The sequence below is a fragment of the Cricetulus griseus genome, assembly GCF_003668045.3.
Source record: "Cricetulus griseus strain 17A/GY chromosome 1 unlocalized genomic scaffold, alternate assembly CriGri-PICRH-1.0 chr1_0, whole genome shotgun sequence".
Taxonomy (NCBI): Eukaryota; Metazoa; Chordata; class Mammalia; order Rodentia; family Cricetidae; genus Cricetulus; species Cricetulus griseus.
In genome coordinates, this window is record NW_023276806.1 from 139,842,445 (window position 1) to 139,853,433 (window position 10,989).

Genomic DNA, 10,989 nt, shown 5'->3' on the forward strand with positions numbered 1-10,989 from the left:
TAAATGTGGTCAGTACCATTCCAGAGGCCGGGGTCTCAGACCTAATAAAAAGGGTTGAATGAGTTGAACATCAGCATTCATCTCCTCCTACTTCCTGACTGTTGCTGCAATATGACCAGCTGCCTCAAGCACCTTCTCCGCCACAGTGGACTGTGTGCCCTAGAACTGTGAGCTAAAGTAAACCCACCCTTCCTCAAGTTGCTTTTGCTAAGTATTTTTTTTTGTCTCAGAAATGAGAAAAGTAAGACACACATATAATTCCTCCATTTATAAGATCTGCGGCTGAAATAATACTTGAGTAACCATGACAGTACAGTGGGGGAAGTCTAGGCCAGATGGACTATAAGAAAGTGAGAATCATGTCTATTATTGGGATGATTTGATATGTTCTTGAGGAAGTCATTTTGGACAAACTAACATGTCCTTGTCATAGTGGGCTGTAGAGTATAACCAAACAAACATTTGATGACTTACTGTAGGGTGCATAGCAATATATATATAGACTATTAGGCAATTGATATTAGATTCATATTGTCTCAACAGTCTCTCTGGTCTTACCCATTCCTGGCTTTAGTTATGATCTCATCTGTGATTTCCAGCCTACTGTTTCTTGCTTTTACCTATTGCTGCTTTTTTATGTTGTCTGGCCTTTACTTACTCCAAGATCTTCCTATATGGCAACATCTCTGGTACATGTTGAGGTTTCTGTTTCTAGTTTTTATACAAAAAGACATCGACAGAAAAAAAAAAGTATGACAAAAATTACCAGGCAAAATGAGGGACGATCATCTGTCTTGGATAAATTGTCCTGAAATAGAGCATAGTATAACATTCTCCTGATACTCCAATGCATGCCTCACAGTACAAGTATGCCCTATGTGCTATCCCATGATTTGGACCTGATTTCTCTTTTTATTTGCATATCTGATTCTCCTCATCTATCCGTTCTGGCTAAAATATTGACTCCCCCGGAAGCATTTTGCAACCATCCATGCAAGTGGATTTCCCATCTGGCTTTCCTTTGTTCTGTATTCTTCCTTCCTACTACCTACGGGTGTTTAGCTTTACTTACTATGTCTGTCTTGTTTTACCTCACCCAGTCGATTGTAGGATTCATGAAAGTAGGATGGTGTTAGCAGATTTTCCTTTCATTCATTCTGTCCTTATGAATGGATGGATGAATGGGTGAATGCGTGACAACTCCCCAGACTCATTCTGTCCTTCATACATGTTGCTCCCTATGTTCATCTCCAACTTGAGAAATTTAATTCTACCTTTAAGCCACATCTATTCCATTGTCCTTGCTATCCAGAATTAACTACTTGCTCCTCCTAGATGCCATACAAATTTGTATACATCTTTATTGTTCTAAGAATTTATCATTTTTCTGTGGCTGTTAACTTACTGATTCTTCCTTACCCCCTCGGCTCATCTTTCAAGACATAAAATGTATCTCCCTGGTCTTCTGACCCATAATTACAATAATGAGAAGTAGCTCCCAGCTAACTGTCAATATTTTTATTTATCTGAGAGCTCTTTGTCAAGCACTATGCCACATTCTTCAGAACTTAGAGAATTAGTCTCTTAGCACAGCAGAGTCTGGGACAAAGCTAACCCTAGAAACATAAATTAGTGAATCACAAATAGATACTGATGTTAGTCTTTAAGTGAAAAATTGTAGCTGACTGTGCTGCATGCCTTTAATCACAGCAGAGGCAGGTGGATCTCTTTGAGTTCAAGGCCTGAGTGGTCTACAGAGCGAGTTCTAGGACAGCTGGGGCTACACAGAAAAACCCCATCTCAAAAATAAAATAAAAAAATTGTAATAAAAAATAAACAATTTTTTATTTAATATATAGTACTCTTTAAACAAGGAACAGACAAAAAACAGGTACTGTGTTCACCATCAAATTACCCCTGAATTTGGCAAATTAAAACAACACCGAACATTTCTTGTCTTTTTCAACTTCAGAATCAGGAAGGAGCTTAGCTGTAATTCTAAATTACCCTAAATTGTCCAAGCAGTGCATTAGATTACAGTGGAATAAACATAAGATGCAGGTCCTGCAGAAGAGCTCCGGAGGGGAACTTGCTAAGGACATGGTCATTCATTTGACAGGAATCTCGGGCAAAGGCTGGCAAACCCCAGTTGCTGTCCTCTTGATTGGCATAAAGAGGTTTGTAAGAGATGTCATTGGAGACTTGGAGAAAGGGCTTTCTTTCTGTACCTCTAGGGTGCTTCTGAGAGCAAAACTGAAGCATGTGTGACCTCTGCTCTTGCCTCACTTTCTGTGAACAGCCTGCAGCCAGAAATAAGAAATCTAACAAGTAAGTGGAGATTGAAATTAGGGTTGGAAATAGCCCTGTTGCTGGATCTTTAACACCTCACTGAAATTTCTGAAAGCACCCTCAGAATAAACTAACGCTTTTACAGACTGAAGCCTCCAAAGAAAGACACTCAGATAAAGGAGCCTGTAAATAATGTAGCTGGGAGAAGTAGTGGAAAAAGAATCACGCCAGTTACAAACTAAATGGAAAAGAAATGTAAGTATACAAAGTGAGTGAACAACAGAGGTGCTTGTGAGAGGCACCCATAGACCTAGTCATCCATCTGACCTTTTGAATGAAAAAAAAAAAAAAGAACTAAAAGAGGAAAAGGCATGGTCGCTCCTAGGTATGGTGGAGGAGAAAGTTTATTGTAGATAAAGGGATACTGTAGGTAGAGATAGGGACATCTGGGAGAGTCAAGAGTGGACATGACCAGACTGAGCTGGGCCACGTGAGAAGGGGAGGAAGAGCAAAAAAGAAGCCACCAACCGAGAGGGGCAGCCTGGGCCAAGAGACTGTCCAAGAGAGTAAAAGGCAGACCAGAAGGCAAAAAAGGACTGGTGTAGGAAAATGTCTGGATTATATAGGGAATTCAGCCTAGTCCCTGGACTGGAGAAATTTAGGCAGGGTATTCCAGCCATACCTTGTAACAGGTAGGGACTGAGGGATGATGGGAGAACATGGCAGCCAGATCTGATTTGATATGTTAAGTAGGCACCTTAGCCATTTGTCCTGAGACCCAACACCCTTAAAATTTCTTTTAATGCTGTAAGGTGTCCTTGTGAATGTGTTTGACGTTGAGTGTCACAGTAGCACTGTTTTGTCACCTCTCCCTCCAGGGCAACAAGCTACTCAGGCGATGGACAGCCCTGACAACCCCAAGGCACTCCTCCTATCCCAACCCACATCTCTCACCTTTGTCTCATAACCAGAAACATCCCTCCAATCCTTCCTGATACTATCTGCTAACTGAATTAGGAGAGATCAACTGAGCAGACAAATGCATTAGATTTAAAATTACTCTGAATGCATTTTCTTGAAAAATCTGTGAGGACTCCACCACTAACACCCCATCTATGGTTCATTTGGAGATTATGTATGCATTTGTCAAAATTAAACCCTAGTTGAAGATATCAATGGCATACTAGACTTTGTATGGACTAATTGTAAGACAGTATAGGGTAAGAGAGATAATTCTGTACCCCACCCCAGTCCAGTAGCTGAGCCCTGTATATTAAACTGATGAGAGTAATATTAAAAAGAGAAGCATATATTATACATACAGAGGACTTCACATAACAAAGGAGCCATGTAAGAGAAATGAAAGATGCAAAGGAGCAATTGGACATCAGAGCTTAGATACCATTTTAACCAATAGCATTGCCAGGAAATGAAAAGGAGAAAAAGACAAAGAGTTAAGTTCTTAGGAGTGGTAAGTTATGGACCTCTTTGGTTTGAGGGAGAATAGAGAGCTAGTCTGTTTGTTGTTCTTCAGTTATATTAAACTCAAAATAATTCTTATGTCCAACTGGCATCTTTTGGGGTGGTATATGCTGATCTCGTTGAGTACAAGGGTCATGGTTTAATTCGTCTAGATTCATGTTATCATAATCCCTATTCAGTTTTTGCAGTGACTTCAAAATGACAGTAGGCAAAGGACACAAATCAGTAGTTGAAAGCCCAATTGCAAATCAAAAAGCCTCATAGTCACATATACCTGTCCTTGTAGGACTTCCACTTCGTAGTCAAGAAACCCAATGGAGAGAGAAACACAGTATCACCAGCAAATTGGCCATCCTTTAATTCTGTATGACAGTGAGCCCCAGTACTATTTCATCAGCTGGCTGCATTTTCTACTTTAAATCTGTGCCATGCTGGGTTTCACTTTTGCTTTCTCAAAAAAACAAACAAAAACCCCCCAAACAAATCAAAAACAACAACAAAAAACTTAATGACCTCATAGCTTCATCAATTATTATGCTATTATGTCATGAATTTTGCTCAGTTCCTACAAATTCTTTGCCTTAAAACATGTGCCTCACAACATTTCAGTTCCCATGAATACCCTTCCCTAACATCCTTTTTGAAGTTATAAGAATGGTCAAGGATGTCTTCTTCAATGCCACAAATTAATAAACTTTGTTTGGATTGGTAGTGTTTCCTCTAATCTTCAGCAAGATAAGTTGGTTGAAGTTGGGTATGCTACTCACAGCCTATAATTCTAAAACTTGGAGGCTGAGGCAGGAAGACTGAGAACGGGAGGCCAGCCTGTGTAACGAGGTGAGACTGTCTCAAAAAAAAGAAAATGGTAGAAGTCATAAAGCAAAACTGGATTTTTTTTTTGTTAAAGCTCTTATGTGATTATTTACCAGATTGTCTAAATCTCTTTCTTGGAAGTTTATGTAGAATACTTTGAGAATTCAAATCACTCATCTGGCCCATTTAGCTAGGATGATTGGTGAGATAATGTATGAAAAGATAATGTATGCAAAACACTTAGTGCTTAACATAGTTCCTGGCGCAATACAGACATGCAGTGAATGTTAGCACTATTAAATGCTTGTCTTCCTACAAACCTGAATTTCAGATTCATAGGTTTGTTGGCTCCATGTTTCACAGGAAGCCTCTGTTCTTCCTCCCTTTCCCCTAGCCTGCTTGTGTGTGTGTGTACATGTGGTATGTGTGCGTACATATGTGGTTGTGGATGTAGAGACCAGAGGTTGCCATGATGTATCTTCTTCAGTTGCTTTCCATGGTCTTTTTTGAGGCAGGGTCTCTCATTAAGTCCGGAGATCAATTTGGCTAGGCTATCTGGCTCATGAGTTCCAGGAATCTGCCCATACCCACTGCCCATCCCAGTGTTGGGGTTATAGAGTGCATCATGGTGCCCAGCTTTTCCACATGGGATCTGAACTAAGGTCTTGATGCTTGCACAGCTGGCAATTTACCAGCTGAGCCATCTACCCAGCTTCTCCCCTAACTTTCCCACCATCAAGCTGAAGAATTCAGCTCTTTATTGCTGAATTGCCCTCTTTTCCAGACTTGGACTCTTTTTGAGGCTGATGAACTCTGGAGACTCATTGGTCAGCACAATCTGAGTTTTTCTTAATTCGAGGGATTGTACTCCATGTCTTCTATCTTTGGTACCAATCTACTACTAACCTCCTAGTACAATCAATTCTAGCAGTAGAAAATGAGAAACTACATAATTATTAATAACTAAACAAATTCCTCCCTATACCATTTTATCTTAAAAAAGGAGAAAACCTACAACTTCTCAAAAATATTTTGAATGGGGTCGCTGTTAATCCTGAGAGTCTTGATTAAGTTATGAAGATAATGAAGTTGGGAGTCTAAGAGAAACTCCAGCATATCTTTAATTAACAGATTTGAGTATCATGAACACAAAAAGATAATTTAGGAAGAGGGCTATCCCAGGAGGTTTAACATATTCCACACATCAGAGGCCAAGACACACCAAAAAGCATCGCCATATTCCCATTAGTTCCTAAAGTTCTACTTTCTGAGATAGCATATCCCAAATGCTAACCCTGTGTTATTATAGAATTCAAATCGACTCTGAAATGAAGAGGGAACAGATGAGCTATAAATGTGTGAATATAGTCTTCCAAGCCCCACAAAAGAACGTTTAAAACAAGAGCTCGAGAAATGTTTACTTTGAGCTTGAGGGTTAGTGGATAAAATGAAGACACAGGTGACATAATTTCTCACCAGGGTAAGTGGGGTGCAGTGTTTGTGTGTGCTCAGGGGTGAAGGTGGGAAGACTTTCTGCCAGGAAGTGGTATGCTGGGAATTGTCTGACAACCAGCCAAGGATTAGAAAGGGATGCCCTCAATTAGAGCATTTGCTGATCTCTTGGTATAAATAGCCCCACTGTTGCTGACTAGAATCTATCAGCATGATGACCCTGAGCTTGGAGTTTGAAAGAGAGGTATAGTGATGGCATTCCATAATATTTCAGTCATATACAATAATTGTAACCTCAAGAGTAGGGATAATGACAAATTTATTAGGAGGTGATGAGTTTGAGTTTTGACTTAACAGCATCTTCAATGTAATTTAAGTTGTAGGCTTATAAAGTTTAGTTTTTAGAGATGGTTGTGTTTAATGCCTGGTTGACTAGATTCACTAAATGCAGTGTTTGACTCTTGTGTGCTGAATATTAGGCATTTTTTCCTGTCCTCAGGGCTTATTTCACACCCAAAATCAAGGCTTTCAATCAGTTTTTTTATTGCACTAATCTTGCCGGCATTATTCATCCCTGTAAAAATTGTCTCAAATAACTGCTTCTGTCTCTGATTGGGCAAGGGTAAGCAGGTAAGTCTTCGTTATTCCACACTTCCTTCAGGTCTGGGAGACAGGGAGTGGAAGCAGGAAGGAGCCGAAGCCATTAGAGCTACAGACAAGCACTGAGACCTTTTAGAGATTATCTGTGTAGGAACTGAGTGATGACACTTTTCTCATAGTGACGTCGACCCGGCTGCTCAAATAAATTAGTGTTCCAACTCAAGTGACTCATTTTGTACGAACATTAAGTTCACAGCCAATTTGTCAATAGAAGAAAACTATCACTTCATCTTTTAACTCAAAAGTGAAGCTTAGAGTTTCGAGCTATAATTCTTAACTTTGGCAAAAAGACTGATGGAAGTCCCCCAAAATAATATCAGAGCCACACTGGCACTGTGTTCAGCTTGGGTGCCATATTTTGCAGGAAGTTAAGAGGCTGAAGCTGTCATCTGAGGACTAGTTTAAGAAACTACTTTCTTGAGAACTCTAAAGGCAGCCATGATATGTGATTGAACTGCTGTCATGTGGAAAGGGATTAGAGTTTAATTTTGCAAATTAGCATGGTAGATAGAAACAGGGGGACTTTGATTTAGGGGACTGACTTCCAATTTTGGTTTCATCATTCACTAATTTGACAAGTCAAATCTCAGATCTCTTTTCTGCAAAATGGGGTGTACTCATTTACTATTATTAATGTACCACAGTACCATACATTTAGTGACTGAAAGCATCATAAATGTGTTATCTTTCAGTTCCAAAGGCTAAACTCTAAAATAGGTCTCACTGGGATCAATCAAGAAGTTTGAGGGGCTATGTTCTTCCTGGGGGCTCTAGAAAGAATCCATTTCCTTGTCTTATCCACCTTCTTCAGGCAGATTGCATTCTTTGGTTGGTGACCTTTCCCCCATCTTCAAAACCATCAAAACTGGGCCAATGCTCACTGTCTTCTATGTCTATGTACAGCATTTCTGTTTTCTTGTGATATTTAGACTATTCTGGATTGTTGCTATGTTTCAAGCTGACTGGCAATCCTAATCCCAACCACAAAGTTGAGTCCCTCTTTCTTCTACTCTCACACATCTACAAGTTGCAAAGTTCAAACATCAGGATGTGGACATCTGTGTAGGCCCATTACTCTCTCTACTATAGGGAGAGAATATGAGGATTAAAAACAGTACCACACCATTCTCAAGAAGTGTGCACTCCTCAGTACAGCAAAAGAACATAGGAAGTGTGAGCACCTAACCCTTTTGTCTTTAATAGCCTTGTGAGTTTACTAGGGCTACCTCAACCAAATACCATAAAGTAGGTGGCTTATGCAACAGTAGTCTATTGTGTCAGAAGTCCTAAGTGTGAGGACTTGGAGGTCAAGGCACATTGAGAATGGCTTCTTCTGAGGCCTCTGAGGGAAGGGTCTAGTCTAGACATTTCCTGAAGTCCCTGGTAGCTTGGCTTGTGGATCTATCCGTCAATTATTTCATGCATATTTCTGCCTCTCCTGATTCATGGTTATGTACATTTTTTCTTTTTATGAAGATAACAGACATGCTGAATTGGGAGCCCTTCACTACTCAAATGTGACTTTATCTTAACTAATTGCATCTACAATAGTTCTGTTGGCAAATAAAGTCACAATGTAAGGTGCTAGGGGACCAGTTTTAATGTGTGAATTTTAGGGAAATAGAACTCTAACCTATTTTTTAGACTTCAAAAAATATAAGGCTCAGCCAATGGATGGAAGTATGAACAGAGAGAATATTTTCCAGAATAAAAGGATATGTCTCTGTAAGATGTCTGATTATGGAAGGGGTATTGGTTTTCCCAATTGTTAGTCAATGAGGAGGAGTGAGTATTAGACTCAAGCTCTTGAAGACTAAACTTTTTCAAGAGATAAATGCTGTGCTCTGAGTATAAAATGTTCTCTGTGGGCTCGATTACATACCAAAGGACCAATCCCTAGCTGGTGGCACTAATTTTGGAAGGTGGTAGATTGAGTAAGTGGTGCCTAGCTCCTGGAGTGCTTAGCTGTGTCTTTGGGAGACATCCCTCCCTTGTCTGCTCCACTTTGCTTCTTAATATTGGATTAACAATCTTATTACATGATGCTTTTCTTCCATGATGTGTCTGCATAGCTAGGGAAGCCCTCAGACTATAGGCTGACACCTATTAAACTGTGAGTCAACATCTTCCCCCCTTTGTAAGCATAGTGTTTTCTCTGATATTGGTTACAATGACAAGACATACTGAGTAATGGAGAAGATTGGCTTCAAGAAATGGGATTGTTAATGTCGTGGGTTCCTGATGACATAGTGCAGAAGCCTTTGGGACTGGTTTGTGAGAGGACTTTGAAAGTTTAGAAATGACAGCTACAGGAACATGATGCCGGCAGAGATGAATGGGGTGGTTGTGGTATGAGTTCAGAAAAAAAGAATTCTGGCTGGAATCTGGATAGTAAAGAGTGTGCCATCTTCTGTGTTACTTCTATTGACTCTGTTTTCATCTATGAGTTTTATATATCTTGACATTTCTTTTCTTTGGTTGGTCAAGCTGAAGTGTTTATATTATAAAGGACCTTATTTCATTGAGTATGCATATGTTCTACTTTTTCTTTCTCCTAAAATATGATTTTTCATCTACTTTTGAGTTATGCTTAATTTTACATTTTATTTCTTGTTACTCTGAATAAAATCCTATGTTTATTTCTGAAAAAAAAAAAAGAGTGTGCCCATGAGGTAGCACATGGAAATATAGAGATCATTAGGATTTAGACTAGAAGTCATTCATTCATGTTAAAATTTGACAAGACTTTGTCTACACTCTGTCCCTGTCCTGAGACTTTTCAGGGTAGAGGTTATTTTGTTTTTATTGTGGGGGGGCAGGGGAGGGGCTGTCCAAGACAGGGTTTCTCTGTGGCTTTGGAGGCTAACTTTTGTAGACCGGGCTGGTCTCAAACTCACAGGGTAGAGTTTAAAGATGGTAATAGTAACTAACCAGGTGAAGGAAATGTCTAGACAGGTTACCATCATATGATTGCTTCCAGCTGCTTTTAGTCCTTTGCATTGAGACCTGGGAATAAGCCAAGGGCTGGAGCGATGTCTTCGTTAAGAGCATGGGCTGCTCTTCAGGATCAATTCCCAGCACCCACATGACTTCAGGATCAATTCCCAGCACCCACATGATGCCCTCACCTTACCTTTCCAGGCACCAGGCAAAAATGTGATGTACAACATACATGCAGGCAGAACACTCATATACATAGAACTAAATAAAATAGTTTTTAATTAAGAAAAAAGGAGGTACGTACTGAGCATTGAAACAACAGGAAAGGGTGACGCAGAGATTAGACACCACCCATCCCAGGCTCAAAGGAGGTGTCTTAGTTAGGGTTTCAATTGCTGTGATGAAACACCATGACCAAAAGGCAAGTTGGAGAGGAAAGAGTTTATTTGGCTTCTACTTCAGCATTGCTCTTCACCACTGAAGGAAGTCAGCGTAGGAACACAAACAGGGCAGGAACCTGGGAGAAGGAGCTCATGCATAGGCCATGGAGGGGTGCTACTTATTGGCTTGTTCCTTACATCTTGCTCACCCTGCTTTTTTTTATAGAACCTAGGACCATCAGCCCAGGGATGGCACCACCCACCATGGGCTGGGCCTTCCCCCGTCGATCACCAAAATGCCTTACAGCTGGATCTCTTGGAGGCATTTCCTCAGCTGAGGCTCCTTCCTCTGATGACTCTAGCTTGTGTCAAGTTGGCCACGAAACCAGCCAGTACAGTGTGAAAGAGTAAATTTGAGAGACACAGCCCTTGAGAAGAGCTACTCCAGGATTTCTTGCTTGTGCAGTATTTCCTAGGAGAGGATTTTCCATGCACTTAGGGGTCACTGTAGTCATGACCAAAGGGGGTCCCAATACTGTTTAAGGTTCCGGTAGAGCTTGATGTTGTCATGCAATGGTGAATTTTCAGATATGCAGAAGGTAAGACTCTTGGGACCATGGCAACTTCCACTTAGATTTCAGAGGAAAGCATGGGATGTCAACCAGTGTGCAGCAGGGTCAGTTTCTGTGAGAACCTCTGTGAGGGCCATGAGAGTAGAGTTGAAATCATAATGAGCTCTTTAGGAAGTTAAAGGTGCTGAGAATATGGGGCATTCACCAAAGAAAGCTATGGGCAATGAGTAGAGCCAGTCTATGAGAGGGACCACGTGGCTGCCAGGGGCAAAGCCACAGGTGCAGAGCTGCCAAGACCTCTCAGGCTCACATCTTGCCATGTGTCTGTATGCCAGACAGAGCTACAGGATTTGGTGTTTGGCCTGCTGAGTTTTTGGTTTTGCTTTGGTCTCACCAGTCCT